This window comes from Oncorhynchus keta, chromosome 24 (assembly GCF_023373465.1).
Source record: "Oncorhynchus keta strain PuntledgeMale-10-30-2019 chromosome 24, Oket_V2, whole genome shotgun sequence".
Classification (NCBI taxonomy): domain Eukaryota; kingdom Metazoa; phylum Chordata; class Actinopteri; order Salmoniformes; family Salmonidae; genus Oncorhynchus; species Oncorhynchus keta.
The window spans coordinates 18,802,435-18,829,729 of record NC_068444.1 but is presented as its reverse complement, the minus strand read 5'-3'; the positions used below and the strand labels follow the sequence as shown (position 1 = coordinate 18,829,729).

Genomic DNA, 27,295 nt, shown 5'->3' with positions numbered 1-27,295 from the left:
GCAAGCAACACCACACCACCACCAAGCAACACCACCAAGCAAGCAACACCACCAAGCGGCACCACCAAGCAACACACCACCAAGCAAGCAACACCACCAAGCAAGCGGCACCACCAAGCAAGCGGCACCAAAGCACAACACCACCAAGCAAGCAACACCACCAAGCAAGCAACACCACCAAGCAAGCGGCACCACCAAGCAAGCAACACCACCAAGCAAGCAACACCACCAAGCAAGCAACACCACCAAGCAAGCAACACCACCACCACCAAACAAGCAACACCACCAAGCAAGCAACACCACCAAGCAAGCAACACCACCAAACAAGCGGCACCACAAGCAACACCACAAGCAACACCACCAAGCAACACAACACCACCAAAGCAAGCAACACCACCAAGCAAGCAACACCACCAAGCAAGCAACACCACCAAGCAAGCAACACCACCAAGCAAGCGGCACCACCAAGCAAGCGGCAAGGAGCTCTCCAAACAGGTCAGGGACAAAGTTGGGTAGAAGTACAGATCAGGGTTGGATTATTAAAAAAATATCAGGAACTTTGAACATCCCACGGAGCACCATTAAATCCATTATTAAAAAATGTGGCACCACAACAAACCTGCCAAGAGAGAGCTGCCCACAAACACTCACGGCCCAGGCAAGTAGGGCATTAATCAGAGAGGCAACAGAGAGACCAAAGAGAACCCTGAAGGATCTGCCAAGCTCCACAGCGGAGATTGGAGTATTATAGAGACGTACCCAAGAGACTTGCAGCTGTAATTGCAGCAAAAGGTGGCTCTACAAAGTATTTTCTTTGGGGGGTGAATAGTTATGCACGCTCAAGTTCAGTTTATTTTCTCTTACTACTTGTTTGTTTCACAAACAAAATCTATTTCATTTCCAGGTTGTAAGGCAACAAAATAGTAAAAATGCCAAGAGGGGTGAATACTTTCGCAAGCCACTGTATGTCGTCTTAAAAAGTAGTATGCAAGACACAGACTCTCTGTCTCTCATCTCAGAACCGCGATACGTTTATACAACACGCTAAAACAGATTAATGTTGTTCAGGTCAGCTATATAGAGACAAGGTCAAGTGATATTTTATCCTTCAAAAGGTCTCTGTTCACTCACTGACCCACTTACACACTGAAACACGCTCTCTCCTCCCCCTGGCCTCCTTCCAGACAAAAGTGCATTGATTGTGACTTGTAAACATTGTAAAGCTCTGGAAATGAACATCGATCTGTGTTTGATAGGAAACAGCAAATCTCCTTAAATCTCTCTCTCTCTCTCACTCTCACTCACTCACTCACTCACTCACTCACTCACTCACTCACTCACTCACTCACTCACTCACTCTCTCTCTCACGGATTCCCCCGGTACTGCTACTAATTCCGTGCACCAGCTCCGGAGGTCTACGTCACCGGCCTTCTCGGCATCACTGAACTGGATCATCACCACCAACCCTGGACTGTCTAATCTCATTACACACACCATTCCCCCTGATTAGCATGTGTATATACATGGCCTCTGTTCCCCATTGTCCTTGTTGATTATTGTTCCATGTCCGTTGGTCTTGTGAGGACCTGTGCTCTGTTGTATCAGCTTTCGTGTTACTGCATGTATCAATGTATCAACCCCCACTTAACCTTAACCCCTAACTCCTGTACCTAAACCTAACCCCTAACCCTAATTCTAAACCTTTCCCTAAACCTAACATCTAAGCCTAAAATAGTATTTTTCCTTGAGTGGACTGGTGAAATGTCCCCACTTTTCCTTGTTATACTATGTTTGTGAGCCCTTCTGGTCCCCACAAGGATAGTTAAACCAAACGCACGCACGCATACACACACATACACACACACTCACCACTCACACACAGCAGCCAAGCCCCTTAAGCTTGTCTGTTTTCTGCATGGATGACACTTCATGTAGCACCGCGACTTTCTCTCTCCATCTCTCAAGCTCTCTCTCCTCTCTATCCCTTTCCCCCTCTCTCTCTCCCTCCTTTCCTCCCTCTCTCTCTCGCACCCTTTTTCTTCCCTCTCCCTCTCTCCCTCTCCTACCCCCTACTCTCGCTCTTTCTCTCTATAACTTTTCCCCCTCTCTCTCTCTCTCTCTCTCCCCCTTTTTTGCTCCCTCTTCCTCTCTTTCTCCAGACCAGTATTGGCTCCAGACGTCCAGTCTGCCTTGGCTGGTGGTTTGATAAATTGTCCTCTATCTCATCTCTGTTCATTGTCATTGTCAAGTGTGTGTGTGCTTCTCTGCGTCTGTGTGTGATTATGTGTCCGTCCTTGCAAGTGAGTTCTTGTTCGTGTGTTATTCTAAATTCATTGTCTATGTTTTGAAGTGTTTGGGTTCCTCTCAGAAGGTTGCTGTCACTGCGTTCCTCTTAGAAGGGTAAGGGTTTGGGTTTGCTGTCACTGTGTCTCTAAGAATCTATAAGCATGTAACAGTCCCACATTGTCAAAGCAGAATACACATCTATACTGTTTGAAAAGACAGTATGGAGAAATTATAGAAACAGCATGGCAATCTATCACTACATTTAGTAGAAATGACAGGGGAGGAATATATGTTTAATAACTAGGCAAGTCAGTTAAGAACAAATTCTTATTTACAATGATGGCCTACACCAACCAATCCTGGACATTGCTGGGCCCATTGTGCGCTTCCCTATGGGACTCCCTATCACAACCTGGATTCGAACCAGAGTGTCTGTAATGACACCTCTAGCACTGAGATGCAGTGCTTTAGACCGCTGCGCCACCCTGGAGCCCATCATATTGAACATTCGCTGTCAGTGAAAAAACAAATGTTCAGTCAGCCCAACCCCTCTCCTATAATTCTTTATTCTTTATTTGTGCTTAATGTTTCTTCTATTTGATTGTGATTCAGAGTCACTGGGATCAGAATTTTCTTTTTGTTGACCAATAACTCTTTTTTTTTCTAAATGAGAAAATCATCACTGCATGTACCTATACGCCTACATTTGGCTGATAATACAATTAAGATACATATTAGGCATTGCACATGTAAATAGCTTAGAAATTATATTTTATAATTCACCCAATCCAACCCCCCACCCTCTCTCTTTCTCTTTCACTCCCGCTCTTTCTCTGCCCCGTTGTTTCTCTCTCGCTCAGTCTCAAGGTGCCCTGAGCATGGACAAATTCAAACAAGTTTGACAGACACAGAGCTCACATTAACAGCATAAACATTAATAACACATAGGCAGCTTTTTATCAATGTAATTAATTATTTATGACCAACGTTTATTGAAGCTTTATGCAGGTTGACAGATAGGTAGGTAGTTAGATAAATAGAAACATTTTTACTCTTGGGGTGTCAGAGCTTGCCATTGCGCATTCTATGGCATGACACTTCATAGTTTTTTTTTCTCTCTCTCTCTCTCTCTCTCTCTCTCTCTCTCTCTCTCTCTCTCTCTCTCTCTCTCTCTCTTTCTCTCTCTCTCTCTCTCTCTCTCTCTCTCTCTCTCTGAGTAGCACTTTATGTAAGATGATACCTGCGCGTGTGGGTGCACTGTACTGTAGCCTATTAGCTCGAGCTCCCACTCCCTCTGCTGTTCCGGTTACCCGGTGAATGATATCAACAGAGCGTTTTGCCTGTTCCCTACTGAGCGAAAGAGCACGCTTGAAAGGAGAATAACATCAAACCGCACAACTGAACAACAGCCAGAGCGCATGGAACCAGGGAAAATATAGGCTACCCACAGCAACGGCGAGAGCACATTGACAGGACAACGGGAGGACTGTTTATTCAAGTTGGACGGATGATTTAGCGAACACAATTGAGTAGACTGCCCGGCGGATGATAAGCGTCCGGGACCGGTGCTGTCGATTGTGCGAGGAGGCAAGTTAACGTTACCGGAGGAAGAAGGTGAGTGAGAGTGAAAGTTTCAGATGGTAGTCCAATTGATTAATTCGCCTATAGTATTTACTAGAATATACAGCCATGGGTCTGAGGTAGTGGGCTACGTAATTTTTAGCATCATGTTAACAGTTATTTGTAAGTGGTTGGTTGGATTGGCTTACGGTTTAGGAATTGTTGAATTTGTACAACGTTGGATCGGTGAGCTTGTTGGTCATGATAATACCGTAAATCACCATAGGCTATGACAGTGGTGACGGTCTTGGCTCAGTCCGTTAGTCATACAGCAGGTGTCTGTTTGACGAGCAGCAGACTATTTTCAGTTGAAATCAATGTTACTGACACCAGTAGGATTTGATTCATTACATGTATCACAACACGGGCCTATGTTTGGAGATATGAGTGATGCGGTTTTATATAGGTCTATCTCACATGTTGAGTAAGTTTGGCACCCGATCTAGAACCGAGATTGTGATGATGGACTCTCCAATTTGATTTAACGCTGAGCTGTTGCTCTCTGGGTGGAATGAAGTTGCCCAGTGATCTTGTGTCAGATTGTGTGTGGTTGAAATCCGTGATATATATAGGGATACAGAGGGGATGCACTTCTAAACTCATGTAGCCAAGCCTACCCATCTTTTTACTGTGCGATAGGGTTTACCCACCTATTAGTAGGGAGGGCAAATTGAAAGGGCAGCTGCAAAGTCACTATTAGTTGATCTCAACGTCCATCGGAATGGCAAACTAGCACGTGATAGCCGTTGATATACTTTTTTCGTTGTCGATATATATACTTTTTTCCCGGTGTCTTATACACCCCTGTTTCCAGTTGCAGGTGGAACTGCAAAAAAAAAACAGAACATTTCAGAACAATATTACATCTTGCTTTTCCCTTTCCATTTTGTCAACCTCCAATCAAAATCCAACACTTCAAAATGTTGGTGGCTGTTCTGCATGCAGGTTGTCCTCTAATCAGAAGCCGACTATGCTCAACTCCATCGTAAATCGTGGAGTTAAATTTAATCGGCAATCGAACCAGTGATGTCCAGATTCCGTGTGGTTTTTGAGTTGTGTTTGTTTCAACAGGGCACAAAACTAGATTAACCACAAATAGATGAGTGATTAATTGCATATGCTTATGCAGTTTACAGTGTCTTTGGAAAGCATTCAGACCTCTTGATTTTTTCCCCACATTTTGTTAGGTTACAGCCTTATTCTAAAATATATTAAATTGTTTTCCCCCCTCAGCAATCTACACACAATACCCCATAATGGCAAAGCAAAAGCAGGTTCTGACATTTTTGCTAATTTATTCAAAATAAAAACTGAAATATCACATTTACAAAAATATTTAGACCCTTTACTCAGTATTTGAAACACCTTTGGCAGTGGTTACAGAATCGAGTCTTGGGTATGACGCTACAAGCTTGGCACACCTGTATTTGGGGAGTTTCTCCCATGCTTCTCTGCAGATCCTCTCAAGCTCTGTCAGGTTGGATTGGGATCGTCACTTCACAGCTATTTTCAGGTCTCTCCAGATATGTTCGATCGGGTTCAAGTCCAGGATATTCAGAGACTTGTCCCGAAGCCACTCCTATGTTGTCTTGGCTGTATGCTTAGGGTCGTTGTCCTGTTGGAAGGTGAACCTTCACCCCAGTCTGAGGTCCTTAGCGCTCTGGAGCAGGTTTTCATCAAGGATCTCTCTGTACTTTGCTCCATTAATCTTTCCCTCGATCCTGACTAGTCTCCCAGTCCCTGCCGCTGAAAAACATTCCACCAACATGATCCCAACACCAGGCTTCACCGTAGGGATGGTGCCATGTTTCCTCCAGATGTGACGCTTGGCATTCAGGCCAAAGAGTTCAATCTTTGTTTTATCAGACCACAGAATCTGGTTTCTCATTGTCTGAGAGTCTTTAAGTGCCTTTTGGCAATCTCCAAGCGGGCTGTCATATGCCTTTTACTGAAGAGTGGTTTCCGTCTGGCCACTCTACCATAAAGGCCTGATTGGTGGAGTGTTGCAGAGATGGTTGTCGTTCTGGAAAGTTCTCCCATTTCCAAAGAGGAACTTTAGAGCTCTGTCAGGTTCGTGGTCACTTCCCTGACCAAGGCTCTTCTCCCCCTATTGCTCAGTTTTGCCGGGCAACTGTGTTCTTGGGGACCTTCAATGCTGCAGTATTTTTTTGTACCCTTACCCAGATCTGTGCCTCGACACAACCCTGTTTCTAATTCCACGGACAATTTCTCCGACCTCATGGCTTATTTTTTGCTCTGACATGCACTGTCAACTGTGGGGCCTTATATAGACAGGTGTGTGTCTTTCCAAATAATGTCCAATCAATTGAATTTACCACAGGTGGACTCCAATCAAGTTGTAGAAACATCTCAAGGATGGTCAATGGAAACAGGATGCACCTGAGCTTAATTTCGAGTCTCATAGCAAAGGGTCTGAATATTTATGTAAATAAGGTATTTCTATTTTTTATTTTCAATACATTTGCAAAATATAATAAAACCCTGTTTTTATTTTGTCATTATGGAGTATTGTATGTAGATTAGGAATTGTTTTTATCTAATCCATTTAAGAATAAGGCTGTAATGTGGAAAAAGTCCAGGCGTCTGAATACTTACCGAAGGGACCGCATAAGGTGCTCATTTAACAAAAATAGCCTGCAATACAACTACAAATCTGATAGCTCTTGTGGAACATGTATGTGTAGATCGCAGGCTACATTTTGTGTTTCTGTTTTCAATATATCACAAACTGTTTCTGCATATTGATTATTGATTTGGGCAATTTATCAAAAGGTCTTGACAATATGAAGCAAATCAAATCAAATGTATTTATATAGCCCTTTTTACATCAGCTGATATCTCAAAGTGCTGTACAAAAACCCAGCCTAAAACCCCAAACAGCAAGCAATGCAGGTGTAGAAGCTAGAGGTCGACCGAATATGATTTTTCAACGCCGATAACGATTATTGAAAGACCAAAAAGCTGATACCGATTAATCGGCCAATTTAAAAAAAAAAAAAAGTAATAATAATAATTACAACAATACTGAATTAACACTTATTTTAACTTAATATAATACATCAATAAAATCAATTTAGCCTCATCAACCATGTGTAGTTAACTAGTGATTATGATTGTTTTTTATAAGATAAGTTTAATGCTAGCTAGCAACTTACCTTGGCTTAATGCATTCACCTAACAGGCAGACTTCTTGTGGAATGCAATGAGAGAGAGGAAGGTCGTTATTGCGTTGGACTAGTTAACTGTAATGTTGCAAGATTGAATCCCCCCGAGCGGACAAGGTGAAAAACTGTCGTTCTGCCCCTGAACAAGGCAGTTAACCCACCGTTCCTAGGCCATCATTGAAAATAAGAATGTGTTCTTAACTGACTTGCTAGTTAAATAAAGGTATTACAAAAACATATTTTTTTAAAATATTTTTTTATTTATTTTTTAAATCGGCAAATTGGCACCCAAAAATACCGATTTCCGATTGTTATGAAAACTTAATCGGTCTGTCTCTAGTAGAAGCACGGTGGCTAGGAAAAACTCCTAGAAAGGCAGCAACAGCATAATGTTCAGTTAATGTTTCAGAAATATAAATGGAACTTTCAACATTAATTTCCAATAGCATCCTACTCAATCAGGTAAAAACGCAATGTGATCACCACAAATCATGAAAACTGGTATGATGTGCCTTTTTGCGTTAGGTTTCTCTGTCGTGTTGCATTTGATCCCACGAGTTGGTCTGATACCAGCTTAAGCATCTGCAGTGCTCACACACTTACTTAAACAGCCACGCAGGCATGCAACTACACACACAGAGGGAGAGAGATGCATCTGTCACTAAGCCAGCTACTGAAACAGCTGTAGAGTCAACTTTTTATCTGGAGAGATACAGAGATACACCTGCCGGCTAAATCCTGAGGCTCAAAAATTCATAGAAATGTGTGTACACAGCTCTCATGACCTGAAGTGCTAGTCCCACACGCACAATTGCTTGGAAGCACGCAGGAACACACACACGCACATACACACGCACGCACACACACACGCACGCACACACACACATACTCAAACAGATATGCTGCTTCACACAAGGACAGCCACTTTAACAGCATTAGAGAAAAAAGTGATGTTTTGTTTTCGTGATTTATTTTTTAAATACAACTATTTGAATCTGCTTTCGCCCAACTGGTACCTAAGTAATTGATCCAACAGTCACTTCTGTGTTTATTGATTTATGCCCTCCTGGTTAGGATTCTCCTGGCTGCAGTTTGGCTGTCGCTATTATTGTGGTGCTGAACTTGGGGATGCCGATTCCTTTGCTGTCCACATTAGTGTTACTGACTAGCTGCTCTCATGCAGTACTTTAGCATCGGACCTTTTACTCTTGTGGCAAACAATCTGAGCACTTCTCTAGTTTCGAGGCCGGTTTCCCAGACACAGATTAAGCCTAGACAAAACTCTTTCAGTGGAGCAGCATAGCTTTAGTCTAGGTTTTGGGAGTAAACAACACTCCCACTTGACTTTTTTCCCCCCTTACTTGCTCTGAATTTGCTGATAGCTACTTTATTGAAGAATGATGCACTTACTATGACTGTGATATGTGGTTGTCCCACCTAGCTATCTGAAAACGAATGCAGTAACTGTATATTGCTCTGGATAAAAGTGTCTGGTAAATGACAAACATGTAGGTGTTTAACTTCTCTAGGGTAGGGGGCAGCATTTGGAATGTTGGATGAAAAGCGTTCCCAAATTAAACTGCCTTCTATTCAGGCCCGGAAGATAGGATTTGCATATAATTAGTATATTTGTATAGAAAACACTCTAAAGTTTCCAAAACTGTTAAAATAATGTCTGGGAGTGTAACAGAACTGATTTGGCAGGTGAAAACCTGAGAAAAATCCATTCAGGAAGTTGGATTATTTTTTTGTTGTAGTTTTCTATTCAATGCCATTACAGTATCCATAGACTTAGGACTCAAATTGCTGTTCCTATGCCTTCCACTAGATGTCAACACTCTTTAGAAATTGGCTTGTATTCTGAAAAATGAGGGAGTAAGAGCAGTCTGAATGAGTGGACCCTGCCGTGTCATAGAGCTTTTTCATGAGCGTGACCGAGAGAGAACCTTTCTTGTTTACCTGTTATATTGAAGACGTTATTGTCCGGGTTGAAATATGATCGATTATTTAGGCTAAAAACAACCTGAGGTTTGAATATAAACATTGTTTGACATGTTTCTATGAACTTTACGGATACAATTTGGATTTTTTTGTCTGCCTGTTGTGACTGCGTTTGAGCCTGTGGATTACAGAAGAAAACACGTGAACAAAACTGAGGTTTTCGCATATAAAGAGAGACTTTATCGAACAAAAGGATTTTTTTTAAATAAATGAATGTCTCCTGAGTGCAATCATATGAAGATCATCAAAGGTAAGTGAATCATTTTATTTCTATTTCTGACTTGTGTAACTCTTCTACTTGGCTGGTTACTGTTTGTAATGATTTGTCTGCTGGGGTATGTTCTCAAATAATCGTACGGTATGCTTTCGCGTATGTCACGCCTTGGTCTTAGTATTTTGTGTTTTCTTTAATTATTTGATCAGGCCAGGGTGTGACATGGGTTTATGTTATATTGTATGTTCGTATTGGGGTTTGTAGTATTTGGGATCGCGGCTGATTAGGGGTGTTGTATAGGCTTGGCTGCCTGAGGCGGTTCTCAATCAGAGTCAGGTGATTCTCGTTGTCTCTGATTGGGAACCGTATTTAGGTAGCCTGGTTTCGCTTTGTATTTCTTGGGTGATTGTTCCTGTCTCTGTGTAGTTTCACCAGATAGGCTGTAATAGGTTTCACGTTCCGTTTGTTGTTTTTGTATTGAGTTATTTCATGTATCGTTCCGTTTTCCTTCATTAAAGATCATGAGTAACAACCACGCTGCATTTCGGTCCGACTCTCTTTCAACAAACGAAGAACGCCGTTACAGCGTAAAGCATTTTTGAAATCTGACACCGTGGTTGGATTCACAAGAAGTTCATCTTTCTAGCGGAACCCCTCGACATTATTCCGCTGAAAAGGCAGTGCGCGAAATTCCAAAATATTTTTTTGAAATATGTAACTTTCGCACATTAAGAAGTCCAATACAGCAAATGAAGGATAAACATCTTGTTAATCTATCCACCGTGTCCGATTTCAAAAATGCTTTACAGCGAAAGCATTTTTACAGCGAAAAACACACAGCCATTTTTACAGCCAAAGATAGGAGTCACAAAAGCAGAAATATAGATAAAATTAATCACTAACCTTTGATGATCTTCATCAGATGACACTCATAGGATATCATGTTACACAATACATGTATGTTTTGTTCGATAATGTGCATATTTATATTAAAAAATCTCAGTTTACATTGGTGCGTTACGTGCAGTAATGTTTTGATTCCAAAACATCCGGTGATTTTGCAGAAATACATAATAAACATTGATAAAAGATACAACTGTTATTCACATACTTAAAGATAGACTTCTCCTTAATGCAACCGCTGTGTTAGATTTCCAAAAAACTTTACGGAAAAAGCATAATCTGAGAACGGCGCTCAGAGCCCAATCCAGCCAGAGAAATATCCGCCATTTTGGAGTCAACAGAAGTTAGAAATAACACTAAATATTCACTTACCTTTGATGATCTTCATCAGAAGGCACTCCCAGGAATCCCAGTTCGAAAATAAATGACTGATATGTTCCATAAAGTTCCATAAAGTCCATCATTTATGTCCAAATAGCCACTTGTTGTTAGCGTGTTCAGTCCAGTAATCCATCTTCATGAGGCGCGAGCACTTCGTCCAGACAAAAACTCGAAAAGTTCTGTTACAGGTTGTAGAAACAAGTCAAACGATGTATGGAATCAATCTTTAGGATGTTTTTAACATAAATCATCAATAAGGTTCCAACCGGAGAATTCCTATGACTGAAGCAAAGCACTGGAACAAGAGATAACTCTGTCGGGAGCGCGCGTCACGAGCCTGAGACACTCTGCCAGACCACTGACTCAAACAGGTCTCATGAGCCCCTCCTTTATAGTAGAATCCTCAAACCAGTTTCTAAAGACGGTTGACATCTAGTGGACGCCGTAGGAAGTGCAACTTGACTCCATAGACACTGTGTATTCGGTAGGCCAAGCTTTGAAAAACTACAAACCTCAGATATCCCACTTCCTGGTTAGATTGTTCTCAGGTTTTCGACTGCCATATGAGTTCTGAAATACTCACAGACATCATTCAAACAGTTTTAGAAACTCCAGAGTGTTTTCTATCCAATACCAATAATAATATGCATATATTAGCATCTGGGACAGAGTAGGAGGCAGTTCACTCTGGGCAAGTTATTCATCCAAAGTAAAAATGCTGCCCCTTATTCCCGCTAGCACCCCACATATCCTAGAGAGGTTTTAATAAACCCAAACATGTGTTAGGTCAAGCAGCCTGTGGAGGTATCGAGCCAGCCCTGTGGGTGTGTTTGGTGAAGTTAGAATTTTCCAGTTTAAGGGTTAAGGTTAGGATTGGGGAGGGGAAACTGATCCTAGATCGGTACCTAAGGCAGTCTTATCCTGGAGCGTACTCCTGGATGTACACGATTGACTACTATTGACCAACAGGTGAAACTGACTGTATATATTGTTTGTAGTCTATTTATTTGTCAACAAAAGGGTTAGAATGTATTTCACAGCCCTGATACCCCCATTTGATAAATTCACCTTAGTCAATTAGGGGGGAGAGGACAGCAACAGAATAGAACAGAATAGAATAGAACAGAACATAAATCTTACATCTGCTCCTGCCACACCCTCTACTTTTCATCCTGGACCTCCCTAACCTGCCACCACTCCCCCAGTGCTCTCTCTCTCTATCCCTTTCTCTCTATGTGTATGTGATTGTGTGAGTGGAGACCAGGTGTGCTGGAAGCAGAACAGATTCCTACCAGCTGCAAGCTGTTCCATAATCAAGAACCGTACAAATACTCAGCCCTGCCACTTCCACTCTGCCAGATTGTAGCCTCTACTCAGTTAGTCTGCATTTCTAGCTGTTTGTTCCTGCATAGATTTTGTTACCCTGTTGTGCCTGTTTTCCCTAGCCTCACGCTGCTTTTCCCCTCCGCTACATTCCCATTTGCTTTGACTCTGGTACCTGTCTCCAGTCCCTCGTCTCCTCAGTCCTGCTTCTCTGCCCTGGATCTTCGCTCTACTGCTTCATTGGATTCAGCTCCAGACCTGCTTACCCGGTTCCTAATCTCCTTGCACTCAGCCTCAGTCCAGATTCCCTACTACCCACCCAATATTCCCTTGGACTGCACCCTATCTCCTCTCCTGCTTTTCAATAAAAATATTGGTTACCTGTCCTTGTATCCTCATATAAGTCTGCATTTGAGTTCCCCTGCTCCGCCCCGCGTAACAAGAACAGAACAGAAAATACTAGAATACAGTATAATAGGGGTCTTGTTAGGGATTAAATATGATAGGGGTTAACTGTAAAGCATGCCCTCACGTCTATCATCCAGTGCCTTTACTTTTCTACCTCTGTCAATATGCCTTTTTGCCCTTTTAAACTTCTTGGGGAGTCCTCCGTTTTCTATAGTTGCATATTTTCTACCTGGTCAGGCATGATAACGAGTGCAATAGAGGGTAGACATACGCAATTTTACTCTGTTCTTCCACTTTCTTCATCCAAAGCCAATTATATCAATGCATTTTATCCTTTCAAATGCTCAGACAAGTCTAGGAAAGGCCTTGGTTTGTGCATGATTACATGTTCTCCACGGGCACATTATGTATCTGTCTCTCCCTCCCCCTTTTCTCCCTCCCTCTGTGCTGTAAGTCAGGTGTGATGGACAGTAGAGGGGTTACACAGCCATCCCTGCTCTCCACTGATGAACCACAGAGGGCCAAGGATACATTATCACACACACACACACACACACACACACACACACACACACACACACACACACACACACACACACACACACACACACACACACACACACACACACACACACACACACACACACACACACACACAAACATACACACCCGAGGTGTTAGATTGCGAGGGACTGTGGAGAGAATCTGATTACCCGACTGGCATAATTACCGTGGCCTAGATGTATAATCAGGGTAGGGATCTTGTATTTGAAAAGTGTCTGCCACACACACACATACACACACGCACACACACGCACACACGCGCACACACACACACACACACACACACACACACACACACACACACACACACACACACACACACACACACACACACAGGGCTGGCACAATTACTGTGTAATCGTGTAATCTGCGATTATGGATGAAGACCGTCATGAAAATAAAATAACAGGCCATAACCGTAAAACATACACCACACACACACTGAGACACTAACACACACTGAGACACTAACACACACTGAGACACTAACACACACACTGAGACACTAACACACACTGAGACACTAACACACACTGAGACACTAACACACACTGAGACACCACACACACACTGAGACACTAACACACACACTGAGCCACTAACACACACACTGAGACACTAACACACACTGAGACACTAACACACACACTGAGACACCACACACACACTGAGACACTAACACACACACTGAGACACCACACACACACTGAGACACTAACACACACACTGAGACACTAACACACACACTGAGACACCACACACACACTGAGACACCACACACACACTGAGACACTAACACACACACTGAGACACTAACACACACACTGAGACACTAACACAGGCACTGAGACACCACACACACACTGAGACACCACACACACACTGAGACACTAACACACACACTGAGACACTAACACACACACTGAGACACTAACACACACACTGAGACACTAACACACACACTGAGACACCACCCACACACTGAGACACTAACACACACACTGAGACACCACACACACACACTGAGACACCACACACACACTGAGACACTAACACACACACTGAGACACTAACACACACACTGAGACACCACACACACACTGAGACACTAACACACACACTGAGACACCACACACACACTGAGACACTAACACACACACTGAGACACTAACACACACACTGAGACATCACACACACACTGAGACACCACACACACACTGAGACACTAACACACACACTGAGACACTAACACACACACTGAGACACTAACACACACACTGAGACACCACACACACACTGAGACACCACACACACACTGAGACACTAACACACACACTGAGACACCACACACACACTGAGACACTAACACACACACTGAGACACTAACACACACACTGAGACACCACACACACACTGAGACACCACACACACTGAGACACTAACACACTGAGACACCACACACACACTGAGACAACACACACACTGAGACACTAACACACACACTGAGACACCAACACACACACTGAGACACTAACACACACACTGAGACACTAACACACACACTGAGACACTAACACACACACTGAGACACTAACACACACACTGAGACACTAACACACACACTGAGACACTAACACACACACTGAGACACCACACACACACTGAGACACTAACACACACACTGAGACACTAACACACCACACACACACTGAGACACTAACACACACACTGAGACACCACACACACACTGAGACACTAACACACACACTGAGACACTAACACACACACTGAGACACCACACACACACTGAGACACCACACACACACTGAGACACTAACACACACACTGAGACACTAACACACACACTGAGACACTAACACACACACTGAGACACCACACACACACTGAGACACCACACACACACTGAGACACTAACACACACACTGAGACACCACACACACACTGAGACACTAACACACACACTGAGACACTAACACACACACTGAGACACCACACACACACTGAGACACCACACACACACTGAGACACTAACACACACTGAGACACAACACACACACTGAGACACTAACACACACACTGAGACACCACACACACACTGAGACACCACACACACTGAGACACCACACACACACTGAGACACTAACACACACACTGAGACACTAACACACACACTGAGACACCACACACACACTGAGACACTAACACACACACTGAGACACTAACACACACACTGAGACACCACACACACACTGAGACACCACACACACTGAGACACCACACACACACTGAGACACCACACACACTGAGACACCACACACACACTGAGACACCACACACACTGAGACACTAACACACACACTGAGACACCACACACACACTGAGACACCACACACACACTGAGACACTAACACACACACTGAGACACCACACACACACTGAGACACTAACACACACACTGAGACACTAACACACACACTGAGACACTAACACACACACTGAGACACTAACACACACACTGAGACACTAACACACACACTGAGACACTAACACACACACTGAGACACCACACACACACTGAGACACCACACTCACACACTGAGACACTAACACACACACTGAGACACTAACACACACACTGAGACACCACACACACACTGAGACACCACACACACACTGAGACACCACACACACACTGAGACACTAACACACACACTGAGACACCACACACACACTGAGACACCACACACACTGAGACACCACACACACACTGAGACACTAACACACACACTGAGACACCACACACACACTGAGACACCACACACACACTGAGACACTAACACACACACTGAGACACCACACACACACTGAGACACCAGACACACACTGAGACACTAACACACACACTGAGACACTAACACACACACTGAGACACCACACACACACTGAGACACCACACACACACTGAGACACTAACACACACACTGAGACACCACACACACAATGAGACACCACACACACTGAGACACTAACACACACACTGAGACACCACACACACACTGAGACACCACACACACACTGAGACACTAACACACACACTGAGACACTAACACACACACTGAGACACCACACATACACTGAGACACCACACACACACTGAGACACTAACACACACACTGAGACACTAACACACACACTGAGACACCACACACACACTGAGACACCACACACACACTGAGACACCACACACACACTGAGACACCACACACACACTGAGACACCACACACACACTGAGACACCACACACACACTGAGACACCACACACACACTGAGACACCACACACCCACTGAGACACTAACACACACACTGAGACACCACACACACACTGAGACACTAACACACACACTGAGACACCACACACACACTGAGACACCACACACACACTGAGACACTAACACACACACTGAGACACCACACACACACTGAGACACTAACACACACACTGAGACACTAACACACACACTGAGACACCACACACACACTGAGACACTAACACACACACTGAGACACCACACACACACTGAGACACCACACACACACTGAGACACTAACACACACACTGAGACACCACACGCACACTGAGACACTAACACACACACTGAGACACTAACACACACACTGAGACACCACACACACACTGAGACACCACACACACACTGAGACACCACACACACACTGAGACACTAACACACACACTGAGACACCAACACACACTGAGACACTAACACACACTGGGACACTAACACACACACTGAGACACTAACACACACACACTAACACACACTGAGACACTAACACACACACTGGGACACTGAGACACCACACACACTGGACACTAACACACACACTGGGACACACACACACTGAGACACCACACACACACTGAGACACTAACACACACACTGAGACACTAACACACACACTGAGACACTAACACACTGGGACACCACACACACTGGGACACTAACACACACACTGAGACACTAACACACACACTGAGACACTAACACACACACTGAGGACACTAACACACACACTGAGACACTAACACACACACTGAGACACTAACACACACACTGAGACACTAACACACACTGAGACACTAACACACACACTGAGACACTAACACACACACTGAGACACTAACACACACACACTGAGACACTAACACACACACTGGACACTAACACACACACTGAGACACCACACACACACTGAGACACCACACACACACTGGACACTAACACACCACACACACACTGAGACACTAACACACACACTGAGACACTAACACACACACTGAGGACACTAACACACACACTGAGGACACTAACACACACACTGAGACACTAACACACACACTGAGACACTAACACACACACTGAGACACTAACACACACACTGAGACACTAACACACACACTGAGACACTAACACACACACTGAGACACTAACACACACACTGAGACACCACACACACACTGAGACACCACACACACACTGAGACACTAACACACCACACACACACTGAGACACTAACACACACACTGAGACACTAACACACACACTGAGACACTAACACACACACTGAGACACCACACACACACTGAGACACCACACACACACTGAGACACTAACACACACACTGAGACACCACACACACTGAGACACTAACACACACACTGAGACACTAACACACACTGGACACCACACACACTGAGACACCACACACACACTGGGACACTAACACACTGGGACACAACACACACTGAGACACTAACACACACACCACACACACACTGAGACACCACACACACTGGACACCACACACACACTGAGACACTAACACACACACTGAGACACTAACACACACACTGAGACACCACACACACACTGAGACACTAACACACACTGAGACACTAACACACACACTGAGGACACCACACACACACTGGGACACCACACACACTGGGACACCACACACACACTGAGACACCACACACACTGAGACACCACACACACACTGGGACACCACACACACTGACACTAACACACACTGGACACCACACACACTGAGACACCACACACACACTGAGACACTAACACACACACTGAGACACCACACACACACTGAGACACTAACACACACACTGGGACACTAACACACACACTGAGACACTAACACACACACTGAGACACTAACACACACACTGAGACACTAACACACACACTGAGACACTAACACACACACTGAGACACCACACACACACTGAGACACCACACTCACACACTGAGACACTAACACACACACTGAGACACTAACACACACACTGGGACACCACACACACTGAGACACCACACACACACTGGGACACCACACACACACTGAGACACTAACACACACACTGAGACACCACACACACACTGAGACACCACACACACACTGGGACACCACACACACTGAGACACTAACACACACACTGAGACACCACACACACACTGAGACACCACACACACACTGAGACACTAACACACACACTGAGACACCACACACACACTGAGACACCAGACACACACTGAGACACTAACACACACACTGAGACACTAACACACACACTGAGACACCACACACACACTGAGACACCACACACACACTGAGACACTAACACACACACTGAGACACCACACACACAATGAGACACCACACACACACTGAGACACTAACACACACACTGAGACACCACACACACACTGAGGACACCACACACACACTGAGACACTAACACACACACTGAGACACTAACACACACACTGGGACACCACACATACACTGAGACACCACACACACACTGGACACTAACACACACACTGAGACACTAACACACACACTGAGACACCACACACACACTGAGACACCACACACACACTGAGACACCACACACACACTGAGACACCACACACACACTGGACACCACACACACACTGGGACACCACACACACACTGAGGACACCACACACACACTGAGGACACCACACACCCACTGAGACACTAACACACACACTGGACACCACACACACACTGAGACACTAACACACACACTGAGACACCACACACACACTGGGACACCACACACACACTGAGACACTAACACACACACTGGACACCACACACACACTGAGACACTAACACACACACTGAGACACTAACACACACACTGGGACACCACACACACACTGAGACACTAACACACACACTGAGACACCACACACACACTGAGACACCACACACACACTGAGACACTAACACACACACTGAGACACCACACGCACACTGAGACACTAACACACACACTGAGACACTAACACACACACTGAGACACCACACACACACTGAGACACCACACACACACTGAGACACCACACACACACTGAGACACTAACACACACACTGAGACACCAACACACACACTGAGACACTAACACACACACTGAGACACTAACACACACACTGAGACACTAACACACACACTGAGACACTAACACACACTGAGACACTAACACACACACTGAGACACTAACACACACACTGAGGACACCACACACACACTGAGACACTAACACACACTGAGACACTAACACACACACTGGGACACCACACACACTGAGACACTAACACACACACTGGACACTAACACACACACTGAGACACTAACACACACACTGGGACACCACACACACTGAGACACTAACACACACACTGAGACACTAACACACACACTGAGACACTAACACACACACTGAGACACTAACACACACACTGAGACACTAACACACACACTGAGACACTAACACACACACTGAGACACTAACACACACTGAGACACTAACACACACACTGAGACACTAACACACACACTGAGACACTAACACACACACTGAGACACTAACACACACACTGAGACACTAACACACACACTGAGACACCACACACACACTGAGACACTAACACACACACTGAGACACTAACACACACACTGAGACACTAACACACACACTGAGACACTAACACACACACTGAGACACTAACACACACACTGAGACACTAACACACACACTGAGACACTAACACACACACTGAGACACCACCCACACACTGAGACACTAACACACACACTGAGACACTAACACACACACTGAGACACTAACACACACACTGAGACACTAACACACACACTGAGACACTAACACACACACTGAGACACTAACACACACAGTCATACCGGCCAGTAATCTTGTTCTTGAAAAGTGTCTGCTGTCATTATCATACTGTTGCTCTCATTACTCTAACTGGTGTCCCACCTACTGTTCATGTGTCTGCAGCACTCTCATTTGTCTAAGAGTGCTCCATGGCAACAAGCAGCATCTTCTGTCTGACTATCTATCACACACAGCGTGGGGTGACCTTTTATGCAGTGTGTTTGTGTGTGTTTGTGCGTTTGTGTGTGTGTGTGTGTGTGTATTTGTGTATGTGTATGTGACCTTTATCTCTGTGTATCTACATTAATTGCTTCTTTCTGGCTAATGGGGAGCAAGGTGCTACATCTCTCTGTCACTAAAACAACACTCATCCACGCATGCACGCACGCACGCACGCACGCACGGACACACGCACGCACGCACGCACGCACGCACGCACGCACACACGCACGCACACACACACACACACACACACACACACACACACACACACACACACACACACACACGGTACCATACCTGCAAGCTTGAGTTTCACGGATTTATGATATTTGATATAAAAAATAAGTAAAGGGCATAGTGGTACATTTGAAGTAGTACTGTATTTCCTATCTGAAACAGTGCATTCTGAAAGTTCTCAGACCCCTTGACTTTTTCCACATTTTGTTACGTTACATCCATTCTAAAATGTATTCAATTGTTTTTTACCCCTCATTAATCTACACACAATGTCCCATAATCACGAAGCAAAAACAGGCTTTTAGATTTTTTTGCAAATGTATATAAAAAAAATGAAATATCACCTTCACATAAGTATTCAGACCCTTTACTCAGCACCTTGTTGAAGCACCTTTGGCAGCGATTACAGCCTCAAGTCTTCTTGGGTATGACGCTACAAGCTTGGCACACCTGTGTTTAGGGAGTCTCTCCCATTTTTCTCTGCAGATCCTCTCAAGCTCTGTCAGGTTGGATGGGGAGCGTTGCTGCACATCTATTTTCATGGCTTAGGTTCGTGGTCCTGTTGGAAGGTGAACCTTCGCCTTCAATGGCAAACATTTATAAAAACCTGTTTTCACTTTGGCATTATGGGGTATTGTCTGTACATTTATGAGGAAAAACATGAATTTAATGTGGGGGAAAGTAACAAAATGTGGAAATGGGGATGGGGTCTGAATACTTTCCGAATGCGTTGTATGTCAATATAGATGTGTTATTGTGATAATATCGCTGTTATCTTAATAATAGGGCACACACACACACACACACACACACACACACACACTAACTGTAAGTTGTGTTTTTCATATCCTACGGAGCAGACAGAACTTTTGAACAGAAGCAGAGCGCTAATGCTGTGTGTGTGTGTGTGTGTGTGTATGACCATCACCATCATTACTCTATCTCTCAGTGATGTAACTATTTTTACCCCAGCAGCTCTCACACTGAACCACAAGGCTAACAAGGAGTTTTATTCTCATAACTTGCACAGTGTGATACACAGTGTGATCTTGACGTGTGTGTCCACATGTATGAGTGTAGTCTGTGCACGTGTGAATAACGTGCGTATAATAATTGGCTGTGTGTATTGTAACCAGGGCGTAAGTGTAACAGTAACTAGATCTGAGAGGAAGTGACATCACCGTATAATAATTGGCTGTGTGTATTGTAACCAGGGCGTAAGTGTAACAGTAACTAGATCTGAGAGGAAGTGACATCACCGTATAATAATTGGCTGTGTGTATTGTAACCAGGGCGTAAGTGTAACAGTAACTAGATCTGAGAGGAAGTGACATCACCATATAATAATTGGCTGTGTGTATTGTAACCAGGGCGTAAGTGTAACAGTAACTAGATCTGAGAGGAAGTGACATCACCGTATAATAATTGGCTGTGTGTATTGTAACCAGGGCGTAAGTGTAACAGTAACTAGATCTGAGAGGAAGTGACATCACCGTATAATAATTGGCTGTGTGTATTGTAACCAGGGCGTAAGTGTAACAGTAACTAGATCTGAGAGGAAGTGACATCACCGTATAATAATTGGCTGTGTGTATTGTAACCAGGGCGTAGGTGTAACAGTAACTAGATCTGAGAGGAAGTGACATCACCGTTGTTGTTTTTTTTGCCACCTCTCTTTCTGTTGACTTGTCGGACGGTTTTATAGAAATGTATCCAAAGATTTCTTTCAGTCACGTTTTGAAACTTTTTCAAATAGCTCCAAGTTAACAATTACAAAAAACAGTCATTAAATGGTGATAAGCAAAACAACTTAGTTGTTTTTAAAAGTAACCATATTCATAACATACAATTAGTAATGGATTTCTTTAAAGGGTTATTCCGCAGTTGAAACATTAACAAAGTGACACCCCACCTCTCTTTTGGTAAAACACTGAGGGATGGGCCTGGAGAAATTAATGGGCAGAGCTATGGATGCAAGGACCATCCAAGATATCAAAATGATAGTTTAAGCGTTTCTTTAGGCTACATGCAGTGTCTGTTTACATTTACAATGTTTACAAACATTGGAGTAAAACAAGCTAATATTTTGGGTTCTGATGGGGTACGACCATTGAGCTAAGCTTACGAGGCATTTTATTTAATTTAATTGATTTTTTTACCCCTTTTTCTCCCCAATTTCGTGGGATCCAATTGTTTTAGTAGCTACTATCTTGTCTCATCGCTACAACTCCTGTACGGGCTTGGGAGAGACGAAGGTTGAAAGTCATGCGCACTGCGCCTGGCCCGCCACGGGAGTCGCTGGTGCGCGATGAGACAAGGACATCCCTACCGGCCAGGCCCTCCCTAAACCAGACGGCGCTAGACCAATTGTGCGTCGCCCCACGGACCTCCCGGTCGCGGCCGGTTACGACAGAGCCTGGGCGCGAACCCAGAGTCTCTGATGGCACAAGTTGTAGTGACATCTCAAGGGTGATCGAAGGAAACTGGATGCACATGAGCTCAATTTAGAGTGTCTCCCACCCGGGAGGCCCACGAGGCATTTTAAATATAAGATATATTCTTCAAGAATCGTCAATGGGTATATACAGTGCCTTCAGAAAGTATTCATACCCCTTGACTTATTACACATTTTTCCTGAATTCAAAATGGATTAAATATAGTTGTTCTCACCCATCTACGCACAATACACCATAATGGCAGAGTGAAAACATGTTTTTAGAAATGTTTGTACATTTATTGAATGAATATCTAATTTACAGATTTTTTTACACCTCTTTTCTATGACACTCTAAATTGAGCTCATGTGCAACCAGTTTCCTTCGATCACCCTTGAGATGTCACTACAACTTCATTGGAGTCCACTTGTGACCAATTCAATTGTTTGGACATGATTTAGAAAGAAACACAGCTGTCTATATTTATTGTCTTTATTGTCACGTACACCAGACAGGTGCAGTGAAATGTGTTGTTTTACAGGGTCAGCCAGAGTAGTACAGTGCCTCTGGTGCAAAGTAGGGTTAGGTGCCTTGCTCAAGGCCACATCAATAAATATTTTACCTCGTCGGCTCAGGTATTCGAACCAGCGATCATTCGATTACTGGCTCAACACTCTAAGCTACCTGCCGCCCATAAGGTCCCTCAGTTGACAGTGCAAGTCAGAGCAGAAACTATACCATAAGGTCCCTCAGTTGACAGTGCAAGTCAGAGCAGAAACTATACCATAAGGTCCCTCAGTTGACAGTGCAAGTCAGAGCAGAAACTATACCATAAGGTCCCCCAGTTGACAGTGCAAGTCAGAGCAGACACTATACCATAAGGTCCCTCAGTTGACAGTGCAAGTCAGAGCAGAAACTATACCATAAGGTCCCTCAGTTGACAGTGCAAGTCAGAGCAGAAACTATACCATAAGGTCCCTCAGTTGACAGTGCAAGTCAGAGCAGAAACTATACCATAAGGTCCCTCAGTTGACAGTGCAAGTCAGAGCAGAAAATATACCATAAGGTCCCTCAGTTGACAGTGCAAGTCAGAGCAGAAACTATACCATAAGGTCCCTCAGTTTACAGTGCAAGTCAGAGCAGAAACTATACCATAAGGTCCCCCAGTTGACAGTGCAAGTCAGAGCAGAAACTATACCATAAGGTCCCTCAGTTTACAGTGCAAGTCAGAGCAGAAACTATACCATAAGGTCCCCCAGTTGACAGTGCAAGTCAGAGCAGAAACTATACCATAAGGTCCCTCAGTTTACAGTGCAAGTCAGAGCAGAAACTATACCATAAGGTCCCCCAGTTGACAGTGCAAGTCAGAGCAGAAACTATACCATAAGGTCCCTCAGTTGACAGTGCAAGTCAGAGCAGAAACTATACCATAAGGTCCCTCAGTTTACAGTGCAAGTCAGAGCAGAAACTATACCATAAGGTCCCCCAGTTGACAGTGCAAGTCAGAGCAGAAACTATACCATAAGGTCCCCCAGTTGACAGTGCAAGTCAGAGCAGAAACTATACCATAAGGTCCCTCAGTTTACAGTGCAAGTCAGAGCAGAAACTATACCATAAGGTCCCCCAGTTGACAGTGCAAGTCAGAGCAGAAACTATACCATAAGGTCCCTCAGTTTACAGTGCAAGTCAGAGCAGAAACTATACCATAAGGTTCCTCAGTTGACAGTGCAAGTCAGAGCAGAAACTATACCATAAGGTCCCTCAGTTGACAGTGCAAGTCAGAGCAGAAACTATACCATAAGGTCCCTCAGTTGACAGTGCAAGTCAGAGCAGAAACTATACCATAAGGTCCCTCAGTTGACAGTGCAAGTCAGAGCAGAAACTATACCATAAGGTCCCTCAGTTGACAGTGCAAGTCAGAGCAGAAACTATACCATAAGGTCCCTCAGTTTACAGTGCAAGTCAGAGCAGACACTATACCATAAGGTCCCCCAGTTTACAGTGCAAGTCAGAGCAGAAACTATACCATAAGGTCCCTCAGTTGACAGTGCAAGTCAGAGCAGAAACTATACCATAAGGTCCCTCAGTTGACAGTGCAAGTCAGAGCAGAAACTATACCATAAGGTCCCCCAGTTGACAGTGCAAGTCAGAGCAGAAACTATACCATAAGGTCCCTCAGTTGACAGTGCAAGTCAGAGCAGAAACTATACCATAAGGTCCCTCAGTTGACAGTGCAAGTCAGAGCAGAAACTATACCATAAGGTCCCTCAGTTGACAGTGCAAGTCAGAGCAGAAACTATACCATAAGGTCCCTCAGTTGACAGTGCAAGTCAGAGCAGAAACTATACCATAAGGTCCCTCAGTTGACAGTGCAAGTCAGAGCAGAAACTATACCATAAGGTCCCCCAGTTGACAGTGCAAGTCAGAGCAGACACTATACCATAAGGTCCCTCAGTTGACAGTGCAAGTCAGAGCAGAAACTATACCATAAGGTCCCTCAGTTGACAGTGCAAGTCAGAGCAGAAACTATACCATAAGGTCCCTCAGTTGACAGTGCAAGTCAGAGCAGAAACTATACCATAAGGTCCCTCAGTTGACAGTGCAAGTCAGAGCAGAAACTATACCATAAGGTCCCCCAGTTGACAGTGCAAGTCAGAGCAGAAACTATACCATAAGGTCCCTCAGTTTACAGTGCAAGTCAGAGCAGAAACTATACCATAAGGTCCCTCAGTTTACAGTGCAAGTCAGAGCAGAAACTATACCATAAGGTCCCCCAGTTGACAGTGCAAGTAAGAGCAGAAACTATACCATAAGGTCCCTCAGTTGACAGTGCAAGTCAGAGCAGAAACTATACCATAAGGTCCCTCAGTTGACAGTGCAAGTCAGAGCAGAAACTATACCATGAGGTCTAAAGAACCGTCTGTAGATTTCCTAGATAGAATTGTGATGAGGCATATATCTTTAGAAGGGTATAACACTATTTCTAGAGTTTTGAAAGTTTCCACAAGCACAATGGTCTCCAAAAATATGTATCTACCCAGACTCTGCCTGGATCTGGCCAAACTGAGCAACCTTGGTCAGGGAGGTGATCAAGAACCCAATGATCACTCTGACATGAGATAGAAATGTAACTATTTGGTCTGAATGCAAAGCTATATGTCCAGTTGGTATTGTTTTTGTGTACCGGCTTGTAGCCACATGGAATTGTCTCGTTCCTGGTTTTGTTGTTTTATTTAATGTTTCACCTGCACCTGCTTCCAGACTCACAGCTCCATTTTTACACCCTGTATATAGCCTCACAATTTTTTTAATGTATTTTTAATTTTTTTAACTGCATTGTTGGTTAGGGCTTGTAAGTAAGCATTTCACTGTTGTATTCGGTGCATGTGACATACCATTTGATTTGATTTGAAATACAGGCAAATCCTTGATGAGAAGCTGCTTTAGAGTGCAAGCGACCTTAGACTGGTGCAAAGATGTACAGTTCCAGTCAAAGGTTTGGACACACCATTTCATTCAATGGTTTTTCTTTATTTGGACTGTTTTCTACATTGTAGAATAATAATGAAGACATCAAAACTATGAAATATGGAATCATGTAGTAACCAAAGAAGTGTTAAAACCTGTTGCGGCGAGGCCCCCCGTTCAGCTGAAACGGTGGCGCAGGGAATGCAAAAATATTCTTAGAAATATTTAACCTCCACACATTAACAAGTCCAATACCTCAAATGAAAGATAAACACCTTGTTCATCTACCCAGTGTGTCAGATTTTTAAATTTTTTTATGGCGAAAACACAGCATATATTTATGTTAGACCACCACCAAAACAAAGAAAAAACGCAGCCATTTTGTACCACAAAAGATACAATCACAAAAGCAGGAATTAAAAATAAATAATTCACTAACCTCTTGAAAATCTTCATCAGATGACAGTCATATGACATGTTACACAGTACATTCATGTTTTGTTTGATAATATGCATTTTATATCCATAAATCTCGGTTTACATTGACGCCATGTTCAGAAAATTCTCCAAAATGTCCGGAGAAATTATAGAAAGCTACGCCAGATAACAGAAATACTCATCATAAACTTTGACTAAAGATACATGTTCTACATATAATTAAAAAGATACACTGGTTCTTAATGCAACCGCTGTGTCACATATTTTTTTTTA

At 43.9% G+C, this 27,295-nt stretch overlaps 1 protein-coding gene across 1 annotated transcript in view; it reads left to right on the top strand.

Annotated features, from left to right (window-relative positions):
• Positions 1–3,526: 3,526 nt before the first annotated feature.
• LOC118378838 (zinc finger matrin-type protein 4-like) overlaps positions 3,527–27,295 on the top strand; it is a 146,313-nt gene continuing 122,544 nt past the window's right edge. Inside the window, exon 1 of the mRNA XM_052477918.1 lies at positions 3,527–3,901. The gene's annotated coding sequence lies outside the window, so the exon portion shown is untranslated. The remainder of the gene's footprint in view (positions 3,902–27,295) is intronic.